Source organism: Esox lucius, chromosome 17 (assembly GCF_011004845.1).
Source record: "Esox lucius isolate fEsoLuc1 chromosome 17, fEsoLuc1.pri, whole genome shotgun sequence".
In the NCBI taxonomy this organism is placed as follows: Eukaryota; Metazoa; Chordata; class Actinopteri; order Esociformes; family Esocidae; genus Esox; species Esox lucius.
In genome coordinates, this window is record NC_047585.1 from 41,644,309 (window position 1) to 41,666,176 (window position 21,868).

The 21,868-nt window shown below is 43.0% G+C and overlaps 1 long non-coding RNA gene across 1 annotated transcript in view; it reads right to left on the reverse strand.

Annotated features, from left to right (window-relative positions):
* Positions 1–21,868, reverse strand: part of LOC105007156 — a 28,435-nt gene that overhangs the window by 3,018 nt on the left and 3,549 nt on the right. Inside the window, exons 4-6 of the long non-coding RNA XR_827514.4 lie at positions 5,630–5,715; positions 4,197–4,273; positions 3,512–3,640 (exon numbers count right to left, since the gene is read on the reverse strand). This is a non-coding gene — a long non-coding RNA (uncharacterized LOC105007156). The remainder of the gene's footprint in view (positions 1–3,511; positions 3,641–4,196; positions 4,274–5,629; positions 5,716–21,868) is intronic.

Genomic DNA, 21,868 nt, shown 5'->3' on the forward strand with positions numbered 1-21,868 from the left:
TTTACTGCTAAGACAGGATTTGTTCAGTGGCGTGACACTCGGGTTGTGAGTGACAGCTCAAAGCTCTTGTTGTTCTGAGTAGGCAGGAGGACTTCCACGTAGGGTTTATGAGTATCAGATCAGTGTGGACGCTCTTATCTCTCTAAGTATGTGAGAGACAGGGCCTTAAGGCTTTCTGTGGCTTGACATTATACACATTCAAAGCAGCCAGGCAGTCAGGCAGCAGGTCTGAACATTAATTCACCCCTGCCACTTTAAGTGGGCTCTTAAACAATATAATGAGCCGATTGTCAGCAGAGGAGGCAAGACATTGCAGGGAATGTTCAGTGAAACTACTAAAAGGAGGACAAGCCTGCAGTATGCGCACGGATATATTCTAATCAGAAGCTCATGCACTGTTAGACATGCTCAACTCAAATGCAGTGAATCAGCCTTATAAGAACAGGATGTGAGTCAGTCTATCTATCTGCTACTCATTATCAATACCACGTATGTACAGTACTGTGATGTCCAAGACTCGGGGTGACGACTCAGACGACAACATCTTTATGCCAAACAGCCCACCAAGCACTGCTATCTCAGGGCTCATCGCAAGGCTTCTTAACAATCACTTTCTCAGTTTGACCAGGGTTGATGTCTGCGAATGCCACGACTGCTCGGGTGCCAGTATTGTCCAGCAAGCATTTTAAGAAATACAGAAAACCATGTTCCATGGGGTACAAACTCAACCGTGAGGTGAAAATGGATGTTCCATGGGGTACAAACTCAACCGTGAGGTGAAAATGGATGTTCCATGGGGTACAAACTCAACCGTGTGGTGAAAACGGATGTTCCAGAGGCAGTACTCATATTAAGGTGGTGGGAAGCTCTTGTGTTCACTCCCTTTGCTGTCACTGAATTATGAACACAAAAAGTTCTGGAAAGGGTAAATAAGTCTTTCAGAAACCCTGGTGGTTTTTGGAAATCATGCTTTCTCCTTCCTGATCCTATGAATCCTCAAACTGGAATTTCAGAGCAACCGGGGAATTTACAGTTTCCTTCATTTTAAACAAGTACTGTGAATCAAGTACTGTAGCTGTCACGTCTGCATCATCCTATGTGTAATGACGTATTTCTGTCTTAACCTTTTCTCTCATACAGTTCAGTGGGACAAACCCCATGAGGGTCTTGGTTTTTTGGAAGACACATGATGTGAGAGGTCTCCTGTGGCCCGTCAGACTGTTGGCGGGTCTGGGTCGGTCGACACACTGGCGGTGTGGAAACGTGTCTACTGTGAAGAATGGAGCGTCACTGTGCAATTAAAAGAGGCTTAAACGACACACTATTCAGTGCGCTACCTTTGTGTAGGGTGTGTGGGGAAAAGGGTGCCATTCAGGCCTCCCTCTAACCTCTCCTAAAATGAGTCATGGTGGAAAAGAAATCTAGAGCAGGATCCAAATGATCAGTGCCCAGAGGGCCTAAAGCCGACTGTGACGCATTCAGCAAGGCAATTAAGCAACCCAGGATGCGACAGCAGGGGTCGAAGACTTTAAAGATCCACACGAAAAGAGCAGGAGATCCTCCCAGGAGATCCTCCCAGGAGATCCTGGAAAGGATTAAAAACACGTAGAAACTCGCCTTGAATCAGATAGTTCGCGAACTTTTCTCATCAAGAGGTCACAAGAGGTATATACAAAAGAGGCAGGTACAGTATCTCACAAAAGTGAGTACACCCCTCACGTTTCTGTAAATATTTGATTATGTCTGTTCATGTGACAACACTGAAGAAATTACACTTTGCTACAATGTAAAGTAGTGAGTGTGCAGCTTGTATAACAGTGTAAATTGTCCATTTTCACTTAGGGGTGTACTCACTTTTTGTTGCCAGCGGTTTAGACATTAATGGCTGTGTGTTGAGTTATTTTGAGGGGACAGCAAATTTACACTGTTATACAAGCGGTAAACTCACTACTGTACATTGTAGTAAAGTGTCATTTCTTCAGTGTTGTCACATGAAAAGATATACTCAAATATTTACAAAAATGTGAGGGGTGTACTCACTTCTGTGAGATACTGTAGCTGTGGGGCTATTCATGAATTCAAACAGAAAAATCCCAACTATTTAACTCTTCTTGTAAGGCAAATGTAATACAGTTCAGATAATGAGTTTGATGGGGCGATGTCCCTTGAAGCCTTTCACAAATCTCAGAACCACAATACTCAGCGTCTAAAGGACTTTGCCTTGTTGTGAAAGTGAAATGAAATAAACATAAGGCTCCTTACACTTCATGTGAGGGACTCGCGATCCACCCCCAATATAATCTCACATCAGTCTCACACATTTCAACACTGCTTGACGAGACAGAAATTCTTTCCCTTGAGGCAGATTGGGGGGGGGGGGGGATAAAAAAAAATCTTGGTGTCAGCAGAAACAGTGCAGGTGAGAATGTGATTACAGGTTATTTTACCCTAAATCAAATGGCCCATCAGAACTACTGTGGCGGCGCATTGTTTTGTCTGGTAGATCTAAATATGGGCGTTGTATTCTGCCGTCTCCCTAAATTTAAGTCAGCTGTTTCCACTGATTGATGAGGACTTCCTGTTCAGAAGATTAGTTATATATACACAGACCCATAATTATTGGCACCCCTCTTGATGAAGTTTGGGGAAATCTCAACATGTACTGGGGTGAGTACATCAAAATGTTTTGACATGCAAAGATCCCAGAATGTTTTGATTTGCCAAACAGCCAGTCACATTTGACAAATATAATATAGGGTGATTAACAAACAAAACCTAATGGCTTGTTGCTGTCGACCTATTTCAACTCGCGGTTCATATTAAACGTTCCAGTGAGAAGGGCCAGTCGGTCTGTTAAGCATTGCACATAATCATCCACCATCATCCACACGTCCTTCCTTATATATTTGGTGCCGAAGAGGTCCCAATCAACCCCACCAAGCCTGCTGGGGGTGGAAATTATAGAACTATGAGCATGGTTCTATAAGAAATCATGGACCGTTCTGGAGGAGAGAGATGAGTTCTGATCTGAATCTCATCCATAACCCATGGGTGTAGCAGAGGGGACCCCTTAAACACAAATTAATTACATTTGAAAGAAGAAGTCAGCTCAGTTATTGGTTACAGGAAACATGTCATTTCCAGGTACCTGTGCAAACAAGTGGGCCAATGATTCACAACGTAACTGGTTCTGTGAATTTCAAAATGATGGAAATATGGAATATTTTAAGAAAAGCGATGAACGATTCATAGTTGAGGACAATAGCATATATGACAGAATGCAAGCTTAAATCTGTTAACACAGATGTGTGTAAATGTTAATGTAGGTAAATGTTAATCACCAAAAGGAAACCAGTCAGTATTCTTCTATGACGTGCAATGATGTTGGGGGGCATTTTCACCATCATGCATTGCAGCTTTAATTAACATGTAGCTGCGTATGATCACTCTTTACATTTCAAGTGAAGTAAATTATTTAAGGTCAACAAGGTCATACTCTGTTCTTTCTCACCCCTTAGTCTATTTTCTCAGTAGAAATGAAACATCTTCTGTGTCGGCGTGATTAGCTGGCTTCTGTTTCCTTCAAAGCTTTCGTCGGAGGCCCTGGGAGTAGACGTTGATGCATTTACAATTGGAGCACCTGAGGGCATGCAGAGAAATACTAAATGTCACTTCAAGAGGAATAGCTGGCATGCTTCTTTTTTCCCCCCTAATGCTCTATTTCTCCTTTTGTAACAAAAGTGGGCGGTAGAAAAGTGAACCAAGGTGGAGTGTGACGGGGGTCAGGCCATTTCTTTTTATTTTGTGGTGTAGTTTCAATGCAAGAATGTTGTCCTCTGCACAAAACGCACAAAACAAATCCACAATATATCGCTGGAACTACGTGGGTGTGTATATATACAGCTCCGGAACAAATGAAGAGACAACTGCACCTTTTTCTTTCTTTTCCAAAAAAGTCGAATAGGAAGGTTTTGAGTGATGAACAGAAGGGTTAAAATTATGAGACCACTGCAAATTGAACACTTTTGTTCCTCACTCAAAACCTCCCTTTTCAAAATATTTGGAAAGGAAATAAAAAGGTGCAGTGGTCTCTTAATTTCTTCCGGAGCTGTGTATATATATATATATATATATATATATATATATGGCAGACAATCACTGATAATAAGATAATAATGTAGAAGATCATGATCAACCTCTATAGATGACATGTGAAGGAAATACTGTTGTCTGCATTTGCAAAGGCAGCCTCCTGCTCCTGCTTCTGCTCACCCTGCATGAATGGGAGAGAGATATTTGCATGGCACTGTTATTGGGAATATGATTAGGAGTGACTTTAATTACCGGGATTATGCTAATTTCATAAATTCAGAAAGCCGGTAATTAAAAGTCAAACCCTAAAGTATGAGAATGTGCTAACTGATTATGTCAGGGCTTACTAGACAAAGTGACAGTTCGTTTGTTCATCCGCTCAGATATCTGGGCACGGCACTCGACAGCCGAGAAAACACAAACAAACGAACACCAGCCGGACTGTTCAGCTCTGTTTATCCTTCACACATTTCGCTGCCAGTTGTTCTGTTTACGAGCGGGACCATACTGTTGCTCCAAACACATTTGTTTCCATCTCTACAGCACATTACTACTAACAGAACCTGCTCCAATGAGAAAACGGTCATTCCATCTGGCCCGTGGCCAAGAGACACGCGCCGCCCGACACCGTCCTGTGTGATTACATTCACCCTCCATCTTGAGTAGCAGCGTCGCCATGAGAAATTAAGTCTTCTGTAATTACAGAGGCGGGCGCAACCCGGCCGTGAGTCGACGCAAGTGCGGCACTGAGACCTTCGGAACATAATCGCAGGCTGTTGCTGACGTTCCCGTTGCTGTCAGGTCGGGAACTCTTGCTCGCAGTTCGGCCCCCCAAGCGCAGCGGACTGGGGGGGTCGGGGGTGCCAGGGCACTGCTATCCCGCCCGCTCTGGATCGCTAATTCCACTCTGGGGCCCTGGTATCTTTCTGTTTGGGCCCCCCGGGCACCGACGGGCTCCAAGGGCTAACATCCAGCTAATCAGAGTCAACAGGGACGGGCCCCAAGAGCCCTCCATTAATAGAGGCCAATTCGACCAGACAGGACGGCCACCCCCCCCCCCCCCCACTAAACAGTGCATAGCAACACTTCATACGGCTAGGCTTTACACTGTGTATATTTACGCTGCATTGCTGCTGTGACGTGACTGCGCATTCTCCTAGACTAGCGTTGCCCGCCTGTGATGGACCAGCATGTCCAGAGCTGCAGAGACAGGAGATCAGCTGTCTCACCCTGATGAGGCACATCTGCGACCGCTCCAGCCTCATCAGGGGAAGCACTGCCCTAATGGCCTGTGCTGCCACACGTGACTGGAAGAGGAAGAGCGCCAAGGTCGCTACTAGGCACGTCTATCTATGACAAGCCACACCGATAGGGCCAGAGACGGGACCTGCAGAGGCCTGGGGTTGGCCAGCCTTGCTTTCCCAGAGGCTGTGAAATTGACTTTTCCAAATGCCCTCCAAGGCTCAACCACCTACCTGTGTCTGTTATCTGTCTTCTCCCCATGTCACTGTACGGACCAGCATCCATTGTCCATTACCTTATTTCATGACCCGATGTGCCTGTTCCTGTTGCTTCTGAATCTGTGAAGTCGATGTAGCCCTGCGCCAAATTTGCAAAAGAACTCTGCAAACAAATACGTTAGTAATTTGAATATCGAAATGAATATTAGCTTGAAATGTTACACTGCCTTCTATGGTCGACAATGATACAGGGGGGTATTCTGAGATCTTTGCCCGATTTACAGCACCCACAAATAAAGACAATAATACCTTGAGACTGTAACGACCATTATAGTATTGTTAGACAAAATGTATTGTTTTCTCATACAAACATATGTTTTTGCTTTAATGTCAACATAAGATCCAGTTACAAATACAGCTCCGGTGAAAATTAAGAGACCACTGCAACTTTCCAAAAAAGTCGAAAAGGAGGGTTTTGAGTGAGGAACAGAAAGGTTAAAATTAAGAGACCACTGCAAATGGAACGCTTCTGTTCCTCACTCAAAACCTTCCTTTTCGATTTTTTTTTCGAAGTTGCAGTTGTCTCTTAATTTTCTCCAGAGCTGTAGATATGCCTAGTAGGGGTTTTCAGCTATTTCAGTCTAGCAAGGAACATTTGTAGTGTTACTCAAAGTTCAGACGCCTTATTTATGGCGATGTTCTCTGTACGTAAATTAAGAGCAGGCTGTCATGGTTGAGAGCTTGGACATATTTATAGTTTCCACACCGCCGCCCATTCACTGGCACAGTTTTTTGGTCAAATTTAGGCATTATAGTGACCTTCCTCAAATATGTCACTCAATTATATATCCTGAGATCTCCATATCTTCTAATCAAAGTTAAACCACAAACGTTATGACACCTAAAAGGAAAATAATGACTATTCACAACCCTGTACAGGCTACTTGAAAACCGAACAGTTAATACAATTGTTTTAGGATGTCAGCTAACGTATTGTCCTTTCCGCGTGCAATTAAACATTTATACCATGCGCGGAAGGACTGCCCCGGTGCTGCTCGAGACAGAGCTGCTTTACCCAACCATTTAATTAGCTCTTTTGGACAGAAAGTGTGGGAATAGAGGAGAGAGTGTTTGAAAGAGAAATGGGATGGATTTGAAACCGCGCTGCAGCAGTTAATGTTCGGACGGCAAGGTGGCTCCCTTCTGAAACGGGATGAAGGACGTTTTTGAAACATCAGGTGTAAGCAAACGCTCCACCAAGAATGCCAGTCAACTAACCTATCTTGGCCTCTCTGAGTTAATTAAATGGGAGACTATGACAAGACATTTGGAATTGAAGCTGTCAGTATTGACAGATAATTGGTACACACTTATCTAGACACTTAACCAAACTCATTAACACGCCAGACTAATGGGGGGGGTTCTTTATTAAGTGGCATTCAGGCATTGCATGTTCTGACTAGTTCTTGGACGTACCGCTGTCGTTCTGATCTTTTACAATATGCAAGCAGAGGTGTGTGTACATGTGAGTTTGTGTGGGAGAGGTTGAGGTGGGAACGGGGGGTGCGGGCAGGGTGGGGTTTAGTGTGAGGAAAGGATTTGCATGTACAGTATGTTTCATAGTAAAAGATGTGAAAAGAGATGTGTCGGCGTGAGTGAGAATTCTGTGGAACAAGGTTGTGTGTGTTTTTCCATGGAACCACCAAATACGCCATTAATAACAAAATTTGCTTACGCTTCAGTCGTTTAGCCAACACCCTTACTCAGAGAACTACAGAGAGTACACATTCCCCTGTGAGAACCGAACACACAACCTTTGGCGTCAGAAGCACCATGCTCTACCAACTGAGCTACATGGACCTCATAACCTCGGACATTCCTATCTTTTCTGCATAACTTCACATTCTAGGCACGTCGAGCCATCAAATACTGAGGCAAACTTGTTTTCGCACTCAAGAGACGGTACAACTGACTAATGGTAATGGTGAACCGCCCTGATACGTTGATGAGCTTCCATCCTATATAACTGTATAATCTGTCTCGTAGGCTGGATCCAAAATGGCTCCCTGGTTTGTACACTACTTTGTAGGGTTGGATGAGTACACAATCACCCTCTTGGACAGTTAGTGAGTCTTGGTTGCAGATGAGGTGCGGCCCAAATGTCTGTCTTCGAGAGGTTGTTCATTGAGGGTGTTTTTGTCCGTACTGTAGTATTATGGTTACATGGTTTATCACGTCTGTCTTTATTAAAATACTTTCCGAATGATGGTGGTTACTGTGTTATTGCAGTGTAGTGGCCAATGACAAATATCCTGTATGGAAGCTGAGTTTGTGTTTTTCCATTTGTTTCAGTTTATAACCTGGACTTTTCCCTCCACGCCCCTCTGAAACACAGCCGCTGCCATGGAAACAATCGTGGAACTCTATCCATCACTTCAATCTAATTTGCCCACTTAACCACGAGTGTCGGCCCAGGACGACTTGCAACCACACGCCGATGTGAACTTGTTCTTTTGACACCCAAATGATTGGCTTCCCAGCTGGTTTGTGCCACTGATGTGCTCTACTGTGCAGTTTGACACAATTGAATTGAATAGAAAAGTATATCTACATAAAATCTAAATGTGGATTTAGTTCAAATTTCAATGCTTTTATCGTACCATCTAGCTTTTTCACTGTGCACACATAGGCAGTATTTCAGTTGGCAATCATGAAAACTAGCACGATTTGTTCTAACTTTAGCTTGCTAGTTAAATTCACCTAAGCTAGCAGGTGTGATGGGACTCAAGTCCTATAATCAGTGAGAATACATCAGGCTTCAGAAACTTCCCCAACACAGGTCAAACATAATAGGAAATGAAAGTGAAATGTTCCAAACCAGTGCAGCACATACACTTGGAGCATTACTGGAGTTCAACAGTTTGGAAAACATAACATGAGGTGACATACAGGCTACAGCAACAAGCTAAGAAAGCCATCCCATACAAAAAGGAATTTGTTGTGGCAAAACTTTTGCACGTATATGTTAATTTGCAGCAAATGAAAGAGCGTAGGCCTACCACAAAATTAAAGAGCGTAGGCCTTTCACAAAGCAAAAGTGTAAGCCTATCACAAAATGAAAGAGTGTAGGCCTACCACAAAATGTGACAAGAAGATTGCAAATGTTTGCCATTAGTGGTGAATCTGCAGCACACTTTTTGATTCAATAATATTTATTACTATTTCTATGTGGCAAAAAGTTCCCTCAAGTTAATATGTGGCACCTGTGGTAAAAAGAAATGTATTGCCACAAGCGGTAAACTTAAATCATAAATAATTTTTTTCACCAGGTGTTTTCTCCTAGTTGCAATCAAAAAATATTACACCTGAAGGGAACCTGAAATGACTCATTAATGTTATCTAAATGCAATTTGTCTACTTTTTACTAATAAGACAACAAAATGTGCTGATATGGATTTTGGGATGAAGATAAACACAATATCACTAATAACTAAGGAGTGAAATAGCTTTTTTTTTTTTTAAATAAGAGGTAAATTAGATGCTCGCTAAACTATCTAGTTTAGTCTGTAACAACATTTGCTTTTCTGGTAAATATTTAAACCTGTGGTTGGAAACGTCCTTTGACATTTGAACCTGGACCTCGTATGTCACCACTGTACAACACAATGCTGTTAATCCATCCCAGCAAAATCCCATAGTGCGAATAGACGCAAATTAATCTGCTACTGGCAAACGGTAATCTGTTAATGCGTTATACCACCTGAGTCTGAACTAGGCCATATCGAACCTGCCAAATGCGGTCATGCGTCCTTAAACCCCCTCTCCCATTGCCATCTAGGATTAGAGAGTTGGGTAGTGTCTTTTGCTATGCCAACAAGTAAAATAGGTGGGACACCATTTAGCTGTCTTCATCTGAAATATCCATCCCTATCTCACACCGAAAGCAAACCGGCGAGGGTCGGGGTTGCCCTGGTAGTAGTTGTATGTTTTTGAACAGTACGCAACAATTCGACCATGGAAAAAACGAGTTACTGCATGAATACTCAAATGTGTACCAGAGGTCACTCACACCATCATTCTGTTGAGAATGAATCACTTTAAGTATTGAAGATCGCAGAGGATATATCTTTTTTTTTTACTACATTTTTGCAACAACGTTCAACGTTTTTTCCGTTTGTGTTGACTGCTGAGTGTAATTAAACCTGAACAAACTTGAAGTGAACTATGAGGGCGTTTCTGTGGCACTATAGGAAAAGCACATTCTTCCCACGCTGCTCTGGAATAACTGACATTTAAAATGCTTTTTTCAGAATGTAATAATATATATTTTTTTTTTATTCAGAAATCTGAAAAACAGCATTTCTTTTATAAAACAGCAGTGTATGGTAGGAAATAATCAATTACCGATGAACCCCAAAACTGGTCTACTGCAGCCACGCCCTCGCCCTCCTCCCCACATATTTGGCCCCTTCTCCCCTTCTCCCCTGCCCCTTGACACTACACCCTTTGCCCTCAGGCTTCTTCCATCCATCTCAAGTATGAAAATGTGGCTTGTGTGTTTCCAATAAATCCCTTGGACTAATGGTCCCTTTTCAGGGTTGATTCATGGCCACACTGACAGGTCAAATTGCTGGTGTGAATCCTTGGCACGGCATGAAACGGCACAGAGCCGCCCAGGCCCTCAGGAGAAAAGGGGAGGATCCCGAACCTCTCACTAACTTGTCGTGTGGTATGTTGAGTGTGCAGAGGGAGTGAGAATTAGAGGAGACTTTATAGTCCACAAAGTGAAGTCGGCAGAGTGACAAATTGGTGCGTGTTCCATTCAATATGGTGGCGATCGACAGTGTGGAGGGAGGGTTCACCTTGGTTTCCGTGTATCTGTAAAAGTCCGACAAGCGATGGTTATGAGCTATGCACACACAGTGAGTACATGAAGTATGACTGTGACTTTGATTAGCTGTTGATTAACTAAAAATTAAATATGCATTTCGTGTTTAGCCATGAGTCACTTGTCACTTATTGTTGCTCCGTTGTATGTTTCCATGACAATTTCACACCTGCGTTTGCCTTCTATGGAAATTACTCATCTGTAACTTCAAAGATATGATGCTCAACTTACGTAATAAATCTGACATAAATTATAGTTCCTAGAGCTATTTCCAAATGGAAAAATAGACATTAACATGTATATGTCATAAAAGATCAAGGTGTTTAAGCGTTTTTTTCCACATCTGAGAGTTGTTAAAAATAAATGACTAATCTAGATCCAATATTTCACCTTTGACCACTTCACACTATTCATCAGTAATTAAACTTCCAAAAAAAAATCACCTCTGTGTTCCTAGGTAATCCACTGATATCGTAAGTCGGTTTCATAAATATCTGGGGAGGATTTTGCCTCATGATGAAACTTAAGCTCCCAAAGCAAGTGAGAGTCACTGGCAAATAAACAACGGTGTCCATTAACCCAGAATCCCCTGCTTCTATGAGCCATGTTCTGAGCTGACATCGTTGGAGCTTTACAACCTTTTTTCTTTCTTTCCTTGAATTCTCTCCCCGAAACATCTCACTCTGATATAACCCCTCGATTTCCGTCCCTCAGCAAAGCAATGCGCAAATGCTTTATACTGGCAGATTCAGAGTCTGATGGTCACTGTGAAAAACAGGAAGACTCTATCAGCATCACAATGGGAGAAATGTGCAACAGAAGTGATGTCAACTCTTTAAACAAGCCTTCTTTAACCCATACCCAAAGTCAAACATCTCTGCTACCCGCACGCGTACCCACAGGGGCGAGGCAGCTCCACTCGTGGTCTTAATAAGGTTTTCTGTTGCCCAATCATTTGGCCTGATGCACAGCTCTTAGACTGCTTAGCCAATCGCTTATTAATGGAAGGGCTGTACTAATGAGATTGTATGGATTTCATCCATTTCAACATATTTAAGTATAGTGATCATATGAATGCAGTGATTATCACATAGTTGTTTGGCGCCTTTTTAAATATTAATGATAACAGAAATCACTCAAATGACCCTGATCATAAGTTTACATAATATGCAGTCAGTTGTCTTGAATGTTTGGCCTTGTTACAGACACACAAAGTGACACAAAAAATGGCAGTTAATCCCAACCTGTGGCTTTTAAATTGCAATTAGTGTCTAAATAGTCAATGAGTTTGTTAGCTCTCACGTGGATGCACTGAGCAGGCTAGATACTGAGCCATGGTGAGCAGAAAAAAACTGCCAAAAAACCCCTGTAACAAGGTAATGGAACTTTTTGATGGAACAGAATATAAAAAGATATCCAAAGCCTTGCAAATACCAGTCAGTACTTTTCAATCACTTATTAAGAAGTGGAAAATTCAGAGATGTCTTGATACCAAACCAAGGTAAGGTAGACCAAGAAAGATTTTTAGCCAAAACTGCCAGGAGAATTGTTCGGGATACAAAGAAAAACCCAAAGGTAAACTCAGGAGCAATTCAGGCTGATCTGTAAAAATATCTCTAATCCTCTGTGGTTGTTTCAACGAGCACAATATGACGATACTAGAACAAAAATGAGCTGCATGGTCGAGTTGCCAGAAAGAAGCCTTTACTGTGCCAATACCACAAAAAAGTATGGTTACAATATGCCTGAGACATGCCTCACATCTTCTGGCACACTGTAATTTGGAGTGAGACCAAAATAGAGCTTAATGGTCACAACCATAAGCGCAATGTTTGGAGGGGGGTCAACAAGGCCTATAGTGAACAGAATACCATCCCCTCTGTGAAGCATGGTGGTGGCTCACTTTTTTGGGTGTTTTGGGTGTGTTTTGGGTGTGTGTGAGCTCTAAAGGCACGGGAAATCTTGGAAAAATTCATGGCAAGATGAATGCAGCATGTTATTAGAAAATAATGGCAGACAATTTGCATTCTTCTGCACAAAAGCTGCGCATGGGACGCTCTTGGACTTTCCAGCACGACAATGACAAAGGCCAAGTTGACCCTCCAGTGGTTACAGCAGAAAAAGGTGAAGGTTCTGGAGTGGCCATCAGTCTCCTGACCTTAATATCATTGAGCCACTCTGGGGAGGTATCACACATGCTCTTCATGCAAAACGACCAAAGACTTTGCATGACCTGGAGGCATATTGCCAAGACAAATGGGTAGCTATACCACCTGCATGAATTCTGGGCCTCATAGACAACTACTACAAAAGACTGCACGCTGTCATTGATGCTAAAGGGGACAATACACAGTATTAAGAATTAAGGGTATGCAGACTTTTGAAGAAGGGTCAGTTAATTTTTTTATTTGTTGCCATGTTTTGTTTTATAATTGTACCATTCTGTTATAACCTACAGTTGAATATGAATCCCATAAGAAATAAAAGACATGTGTTTTGCCTGCTCACTCAAGTTTTCTTTACAAATTGTACATATATTATCAAGTCTCCAAGGGTATGCACACTTTTGAGCACAACTGTATGGCCGAGGAAACTAATTTAATCACCACTTTTTAGCAAACCTGGAATGAAATAAAGAACAGATGACAGAGGAAACAAATTTACTCATCACTTTTTAGCAAACCTGTTATGAACAAAAGACTGCTTGTGTGGCTGCGGTCTGTGGAAAGCTGTTTCCTTTTTCAGCAAAGCTAACATGGCAATACAACTGAAAAGTGCCTTGGTAGCATTCACAAATACAACCTAGAATTGAATAGGAATCGGAGTGTGTTATTCTTCCCAGCAGGCACTTATGAGACATTAGAGAACTGAATAATCATGGAACGTGAGGACGTGATGACAAGGTGACATCTGGACAGTACAATGGATTGAAAAAATCACTTACAATGTAAAATACAAAAAAAAAGAAAATATATTTAAAGTTATGAGAAATCTTAGTCACTGCATCTTTTGGTGAGTTACATGCATTTGATGCACTGCAGTCCTGATTCAAATGATTGAAGATATAATATCTAAAGTACATTTCACAATCAGTTTTCAGCTACATTTCTCTCAGTTGCCGCCTCGATATGGTGTTCAGTGAATAAAGTATATAGCCATGACTTGAACATAGTGTGTGTCTGAAAATGGACTAGTCAAATGTCATTATCCCATGTGTAATCACAGCTAGCTAAGCTCGCCGTCTGGCTTATATTTATGTCAGACATCCACTTCCAACACATTGACTAACATCAAGCAGCTCCCATCGTCCTGAGGACTTTGACATAGGCAGGCCAAGCTGTTTAAAAGATAATGGCTGAGATGACTCAAATCCTAGCAGGCAATCATGGCAAACACGTTGTGCCGGTGGATTGGTAGATGAGTCTTTTGATAACCTTCATAGATGTTTGTGGTTAGTTCAGGACACAGATTCAAATTGAGAGACTGTCCGCCATGTGTTTTTCCGCCACCACTGGGCCCAGCCTCCAAGAACTGGCCAATCACTGACATACAGACACGCTGGTTGCTCTGTCCTTGTGGGGAGCAGAAAACTGATATCAGTTCCCGATCCCCTTACCCCTAAACCTTACCCCAACCTAACCTCAAACCTAACCTGTAATGCCTAAAACTAAAGGTAACACTAATTCTAACACAATTTGCCAATAGTAAGCTAAAACAGTTTGTGGGATTCAATTGGTCAGGATTTACCATCTTCAAGGTCTATACACTCAGACTCAAACCAGCCAACGGTTCGCCTCAAATCAAGCATTCCAATTCCTCTCCGGCAGTTCCATCGGTTTCACAAACTCCCCCTGCGTTTGATGGAGCAGGAAGTCGTAACGATAGGAGGTTTCACGCTCGGTCAATGTGGCCAACGGTTTACATGCAATAAATTGATGTGAAAATCATACTCAGACGTGCGAGGCCATTTGGAAGTCATTACAAGGAGAGGAACACATGATGAAGTGGCTGTAGAACCTCAACAGGCTTCTCTTCTGGTGAGACTGTAGTTACCGCTGGTGTGTAAATCAGCGTTAAAGTTGTTTGGCAAAGTCTTGGTAATTAAGGGTGGCAGATCTATTTGGAGTCGCTCCGTATGGTACTGTTTTGATGAACCACTAATGTGGCAGAACATGTGCTGTCGCCTCCACAACAGGTAGGTTCTCAGTTGTATACCGGGGGTTGGATCTGGTTCAGAGAACAGAACCCAAAACAGATAAAGAACAATGTTTTTTGAGGGACAGAAAGGAAACTAGGAAAACCTATTTAATTCAGAAAAATTTAACATTTTCAAATTCTTAGAATGGATTAATGGCTTTTTAATGTCTTCCTAATGTCTAGTATTGCCTATAAATATAAAATTTGTGATGGTGGTAATAATATAAACCTCTTTCAATTCATGTCATGTGATGTTGTTCAGTACTTTAAGCTAAGCTCTCAAGATGTTCACCTCGCTCTTCCTCTGTCTCTCTCTCCCATGAAAATGTATGATGTTTATCCAGTCAAACAAGAAAATTACTGTTTTACTGGTTCCTTAGCAAGCTGCTCTGCTGGTGTTCATTTTGGGTAGTATAAATAAAAGCGGAATTTCAATGTGAAGTCAATTTTACCGTTAAAGCAAAAGAGGATCTTTGTTTTGGTTACGGTCGAACAACCGTCAAAGACTGAGAAAATGTCCACAGATTGTGCCTTTAAGGATTCATTCATGAACATTTTATTTTGGTTCCAAATACTTCTACATTAGATGCTGTTTATTAGTGACATACTTGTTCTCCAAGTAAGAAAACACCATAATAAAGGTAATATGCAGTTAGTTGTCTGCAGACGTAGACCAATACGGGACTTTTCTAGCGTTGACTGTATGCAAATGTGGCTAAACAATGCTAAGCTACATCTCTGCTCTCCCTGTCCTGTACATTTCCCAGATATATTGTGTTCACCGAACATACTCTGCCAATAGGGCACTCAATCGCCAAATTTGCTTTACGAACTCTTTAATGCCGTGACCTCATGGTGAAAACCACTTCAGGAAACGAAATTCCATGACTGCATCAGCAATAGAGCAAGTATGCTCATTGTTAAATTTTGCACTTTTAGACTTTTCCAATTACTGTACTGCTTGTTCTCAAAGTTGTCAGCTTGGAAACATGTTTCTGCTAAAATCCACTTCTCGCTCCCTCTGTTTCTTTCTGTTAGCCGTTCTATTTGGCCTTTGCAGACAGTTTTTTGAACTTTTACGCATATTCCTACAAAGTAACATAGTCTTCTACTGACAAACAACAGGGACTTTTCAGTTTAAGACATTGCAATATGCAGATATGGTGCAGATTAAGGGTAGGTTCCGTAATCGTGAAAACCATGCCCAGGTAGGTGGCGCAGGCCTGAAACGTCATGCCAGTTTGTCACCATCACTGCTTGCCACAAAATGGATGGTTTTCTTTAAAGACATAAAGTAGCCGTCTTGGGGTGGAATTCAGTTTAACTGGTCATAGCAATGTTTATTTTCTGGGGTCTCCAACCTTTTCGGGCATGAGGGACATTGCATGCTACTATTTATTTAGTATTGCACATGTATGTGTATATGTATGTATGTATATGTATGTACATATACACAAATAATCGCTAATTATATTCTTTAGCCAGGTATGCCAACTTTACATTTTTTTGTGTTTCAGGGGGAAAACTTAAATATTTTCCTGTCAACCCACAAGACAACTGTTATTACCAAGCGGCTGTGTGTGACATGTTCAAAAGCATGCACTATGGAGACAGACGGACGCACAGGAAAGAGTTGTTCTGTTAACAAACTGTAGGGCATTGTATTCAGGTCTTACTTTTATGTACAGAGCAGTCACACACGGCTGTCTGTACTGTGACAACGAATTGTACTGAAACACTGGCATTAAAGTTCAAACAAGCCACACAATCTGGTCTTTTGTTCCCCGCATCTTTTTCCAGTCTCTTTTTCGGTAAACAATGTGCATTTTCGACATGCAATGAAAAGCTGGCAACACACTGTATTAATCCTTCAAATTATTCATCAGACGAGACAACATGCGCAAGATGTTTTGAAGTGGCCCTGCATTTTTCATTCACTTGGACATGCAGTGCATGGCTGTATTTGTCATTGATTTTGACTACATGATGGTGTAATCAAACCCAATAAATAACAAGGAACCAAAAACCTCCTAAACGGTTACACATTTAACTCGCTGTGTGTTCTAGACCGAGTTCTCCTTCCGCTCCTTTAATTTGGCCTGGGAATGACAAGAACCACAAGCTGTCAGAGAATATATCCCTGATGTACCATTGACATCCCGTAATGTCCCACATTCCCCAGCCATCTCCCACTAAATGGGGTAATGGTTCAAAATCTAGCCGGGAAGGAGAACACTGGAATAAAGAAGCCATAGCTCTCTGGTTGAACCTCAAAGGATTCTGATTTACACATTCAGAGACTTACGTCTTTGGTGTTTAGAAGGAAAACGAAGTCTGTCAGCATTTTGGAAGATTGAGACTCAACAGAACAGCCTCAGAGAAGAAAAATACTAACTCATTTTTGCAAGACAATTATGAATTCAGTCTTGAAGGGAGGTTTTGGGTGCGTGCACGGCACACAATAGCTGAATGAAAACAAATCTATCAATTCATTAAATCTATGTAAATTGTATTGGAATAAGTGCAAATAACTAATGTGTACAGTTACGTAAGTGCTTTAACCCTAACCCTCCATGACATCGACATCGTGACAGATGAATACTGTATATACTGTGTAAGAGGGCACACATTCCGGCATTTGTAGGGGTGCCCCACTTGCTATTGATCACCCCCAGAAAAGCAATAGGTACAAATTCAAGGAGAAACCCACATAAAATGTCTCAGTAAGGCAATTGCATACATGGGGATCACAACCACTACGTTTTCTGGTATTTTTGTAACATGTATTTCTTTCCATTCATCAAATTGAGGTTGCCCAATGCACTGGATGTACACATTTTTGTTTGACAACCGCTCCAAGCCCACTCCGCTCACCCAATCTGGTACCAATGAATCACCGATTGACTTTGCTAATGTCCAATCATAGTTAGCCAGACCAACCAGCTGCCTGATATTTATGTTCCCCGTCCACTCCAGACGCTAAATGCGCTAAATAATAATAATAACGTTATCTAGTCGTCACTGTCACCAGAAACAAGCACTTAGCATTGGGCCAGCTGAGCTGTTTTGGTTTAAAGCGGCTGAGAGGACTCAAATCCTGTAGCTAGCTAGCACATCAAGCTCGGCAACAATGGGACTGGAAGTGTTTGGTTTTCCTTTGTTTGCTTATTGTGGTTACTACTGGTTACGGATTTGAGGTCAGATACATTCCCCACCATATTTGTTTGTGTCCTGTCGCCGTGCCGAACTACAGTCATCACAGACCACCTATTTCAGGGAATTAACAGATTTGATTTTCAATTGCTGATGTGCCTATCATTCTACAGAGTGTTAAAAAAATAAATAACCGCTTTGCATCTATTCCCGATGTAGCAGGCAGAATATCCCATTGTAGCTATGGTAACTGAACCAGAGTCCGAACCGTTTCAGCTCAGGTGGAAGACACTCAGAATCAGAACCACTTGTCTCAGTTCTTATCCGACACACTAAACCTGTCCTTCATCCCACAACCTGTTGACACGGAAACGTGAGACGCTCAACGCACTGACAGCGTCTCATTAACACCTCCGGGGCCGCCACAGTGTCCAGGCAGCAGCATCCAGCCAGTGACGGCCTTTCCAGGGGTCAGCAGCGCGGGGGTGGAGTGTGTGGAACTGGACACTAGGATGAGACCGAGCCTTGGGCGTCCGACACGAGAGACCTGCTCTTCTGTCCCCACTTATTGTTTTTCTGTTTTATACTATACACGCCACTAGCTTCCAAAACACAGGGACCTCATAAAAAAATCTATGTAGCAGAAATCATTTCTTTAATAGTTAGAATAGGTTTGAAGGGGGAAGATTTTTGTTTTGGGCAAAGCACAGCATATGAATTGTGACTATAGACAAAGATTGAAATTTAATGTGTTAAGGTTAATTACTGAATAGTAAAGGAAAAGTATAGGTAATACAATTTAAACAATACAGTACCTTTTTAAATAATCTATTTTAGATTTTTTTTTTATTCAAAGCAACTTTTAGTGAGGCATAAATGTTTAGACGTGTGGGTGGTCCTGGGAATTTTAACTGCAATTGTGGAAAGAGAGAGAGAGAGAGAGAGAGAGAGAGGGAAAGAGAGAGAGAGAGTGAAAGAGTGAGAGGTAGAGAGAGGGAGGAAGTGAGAGAGAGAGTGAGGGAAAGAGAGAGTGAGAGAGAGGAAGAAACTCAGTGAGTGTGGGAGAGAGAGAGAGTGAGGGAGAGAGTGAGGGAGAGGAGAGGCCATGGTGAAGTTTAGCGCTGAGAATCCACAAGTAGTGTTATGATTGGACAAATCTCTCCACCGACGGTATACATTGCCCCCTCTGAGCGGCCGTTAAAATGCCACCCTCCCAGTTGCCAGGTGCGCCCTTGTCATCATGGGAAATCCTCCCGCTGCAACTCCAGCCGACAGTGTAGAACACGGCATCGTAAACACTCCAGTTCAGGATTCAAATCACTTCCCCATGGGAGCAGACCTCAACACAACCACTGAAGCGACTGCCCAGATTGTCCACATGAAGTGCCTTGTTGGTGGCCGAGCAGCACTGGCTCTCCCCAGGCCTGACGGAGCCATGGCTTTGCTCTATGCCGGCGAATCGCTACAGGTCACAGCAAGTAAACAGGAGGTCAATCAAAAGACACAACGTCATGGATCCTTGTGGTTTAGTCACTCCAGACCGTGGTCCTGGGGCTGATGCCGCCACCCCCGCTGCCCACGCCGCCCCCCCACGACTAGCCTGTCTGGCTTCCAAGCTATTGCTCAAATGAAAGCAACATCGTTTTGCTTTGAATGTCAAGGTGGCTTCTGCAATTGTTTCCAGCTGAAGTTCTGTTTTTTTGCACGGAGTATACGGTCAACGGATGCTTTATAAGGTACGCCAGCCTGTTCTCCGCAGCGCATCGGAACGTTGCTGGTGAGCAGGTGATTACTTCCACAAAACCAGATGGTTCCCCTGGGTCTCTCTTGCAGCTGTGCCCTGCATTACAGAACAGAAGACGGGCAGGAATAGGCGTGTCTGTGTAACAACGGCCTGCTTGACCTGCATTGACTGCTATGAAGACAATTCTCCTTTCCTTCCAATGGGAGCACTTTATGCAAAGTGTTGTGTTATTTCTAAAAGATTCATAGGATTTGGATGAATATGCCCCCCCCCAAATTTAATCTCACAGCCCGCAAGTCAACCCCATCGCCACTGAATCATATAAAACGAAAGGTGCTGAAATGCCGAGTCAAAACAACCCTCGTGTCACTGTCCAAATACTTATAGACTGCATTATATTTGTGTGGAGTACATGTGCATTCATGTTATGTTCGAACAGGTTTGGTGGAGTGTGTGCGTGCGTTTATGGGTGTGTGTGTGGGGTGGGGGGTTGGCGCAGAGTGCATTTGAATGTATTCAAGGCAAAATGAATAGTGCAGAGACATTTGATAATGATTGACATTTTGTAATATTTCCTTGGGCAGTCTTGTTTAACAGTCTTGTGTCTTGGGGGTAGAAGCTGTGCACGGTGCCGACTGTTACAAACCGGAGGCGGTGTTGCCCCATGCCGTGCATGCTATGCTCTGGTGGAATATGTATACGTCAGGATATGTCACTCCCGGCAAACCGAAGAAGCAATACAATTATCTGAAAGAATGTAAATAGTATTTGAATCCAGGTATGGTAATGTGTCATGTTTTTTATGTGATACAGTATGTAACATTTCAATTGCTGCAGGTCTATTTATTTTATGGTCTGCTGCAAAATGGAGGCAGATGTACAATATCCAGATTTACCTTTAGAGACAAGAGGCTTGGGAATAGAAACAATTGAGTAGGATTGAGAATCAACAAACATTAAATCTACTGTATGTGGGACAAATTAAGATCAACATGGTAGAACTGGTTGCAGAAGACCCAGAATAATTAATTGGAGCCTACCTAAGATCCAACGGGACACCAAAAAACTCTGGAGAAACTATTGCAGACTTCCTGCTCACAGTTGATCACAGCGTACTGTCCTGATCTTAGCCCCGGACAACCGAAGGGATCTCAACAGAACACCAGATACTGTAACCACACTCATATATCTCTGACTTTAGCCCGTACTGTATGACGTGAGGAGCCCTCTCAGGAATGGCATGGAAGGGTGAGTAACTCAGTGACTCATACGCCATAATGAGGTCAGAGCCTGGGTATCCCAGTGGAGAGGGGAGCTCGCTGGGCAGAGATGGCACGGCATGGGCAGAGATGGGTAGAGGTGGCATGGCATGGGCAGAGCTGGGCAGGGATGGCACGGAATGGGCAGAGCTGGGCAGGGATGGCACGGAATGGGCAGAGCTGGGCAGGGATGACACGGAATGGGCAGAGCTGGGCAGGGATGGCACGGCATGGGCAGAGATGGGTAGAGATGGCATGGCATGGGCAGAGCTGGGCAGGGATGGCACGGCATGGTCAGAGCTGGGCAGGGATGGCACGGCATGGGCAGAGATGGGTAGAGATGGCATGGCATGGGCAGAGCTGGGCAGGGATGGCACGGCATGGTCAGAGCTGGGCAGGGATGGCACGGCATGGGCAGAGGTGGGTAGAGATGGCATGGCATGGGCAGAGCTGGGCAGGGTTGGCACAGCATGGTCAGAGCTGGGCAGAGACGGCATGGCATGGGCAGAGCTGGCACGCCATGGGCAGAGATGGCATTGGATGTTGGATCTACAGGACCAGGATTGAGCAGCCCTGATCTACACGGAACAGCAGATCACTACACAAAAACTGAGCTCTAGGTAGAGAACCACAGCGGGTTGTTTCCGAAATCCTGGGAACAATAAGTGGGCCAGTGTCTTTGGAGCAGAACGTAATTGTATGTATGTTACAGTGGAACGTAGCCTTGTGGTTGGGAGAGTGGGGCCTGGGACCAAAAATATGCAACATGAAATCCCTGAGCTTTCATACAAGTGAGTGCTACATCAGTTTTGGAATATTCTTGGGACCTTTAAGTTAAAAACAATTTGTCGTTAATGTCCTTATGTTTACAGTGCAGATTCACAAGAAAACTTTGGGGCCTGCCCATGTTTCAAAACCATGCCCGTGTTTCAAAACCATGCCCGTGTTTGAAAACCATGCCCATGTTTCAAAACCATGCCCATGTTTCAAAACCATGCCCATGTTTCAAAACCATGCACGTGTTTGAAAACCATGCCCATGTTTCAAAACCACTTCACTGTTTTGTGTCCACTGC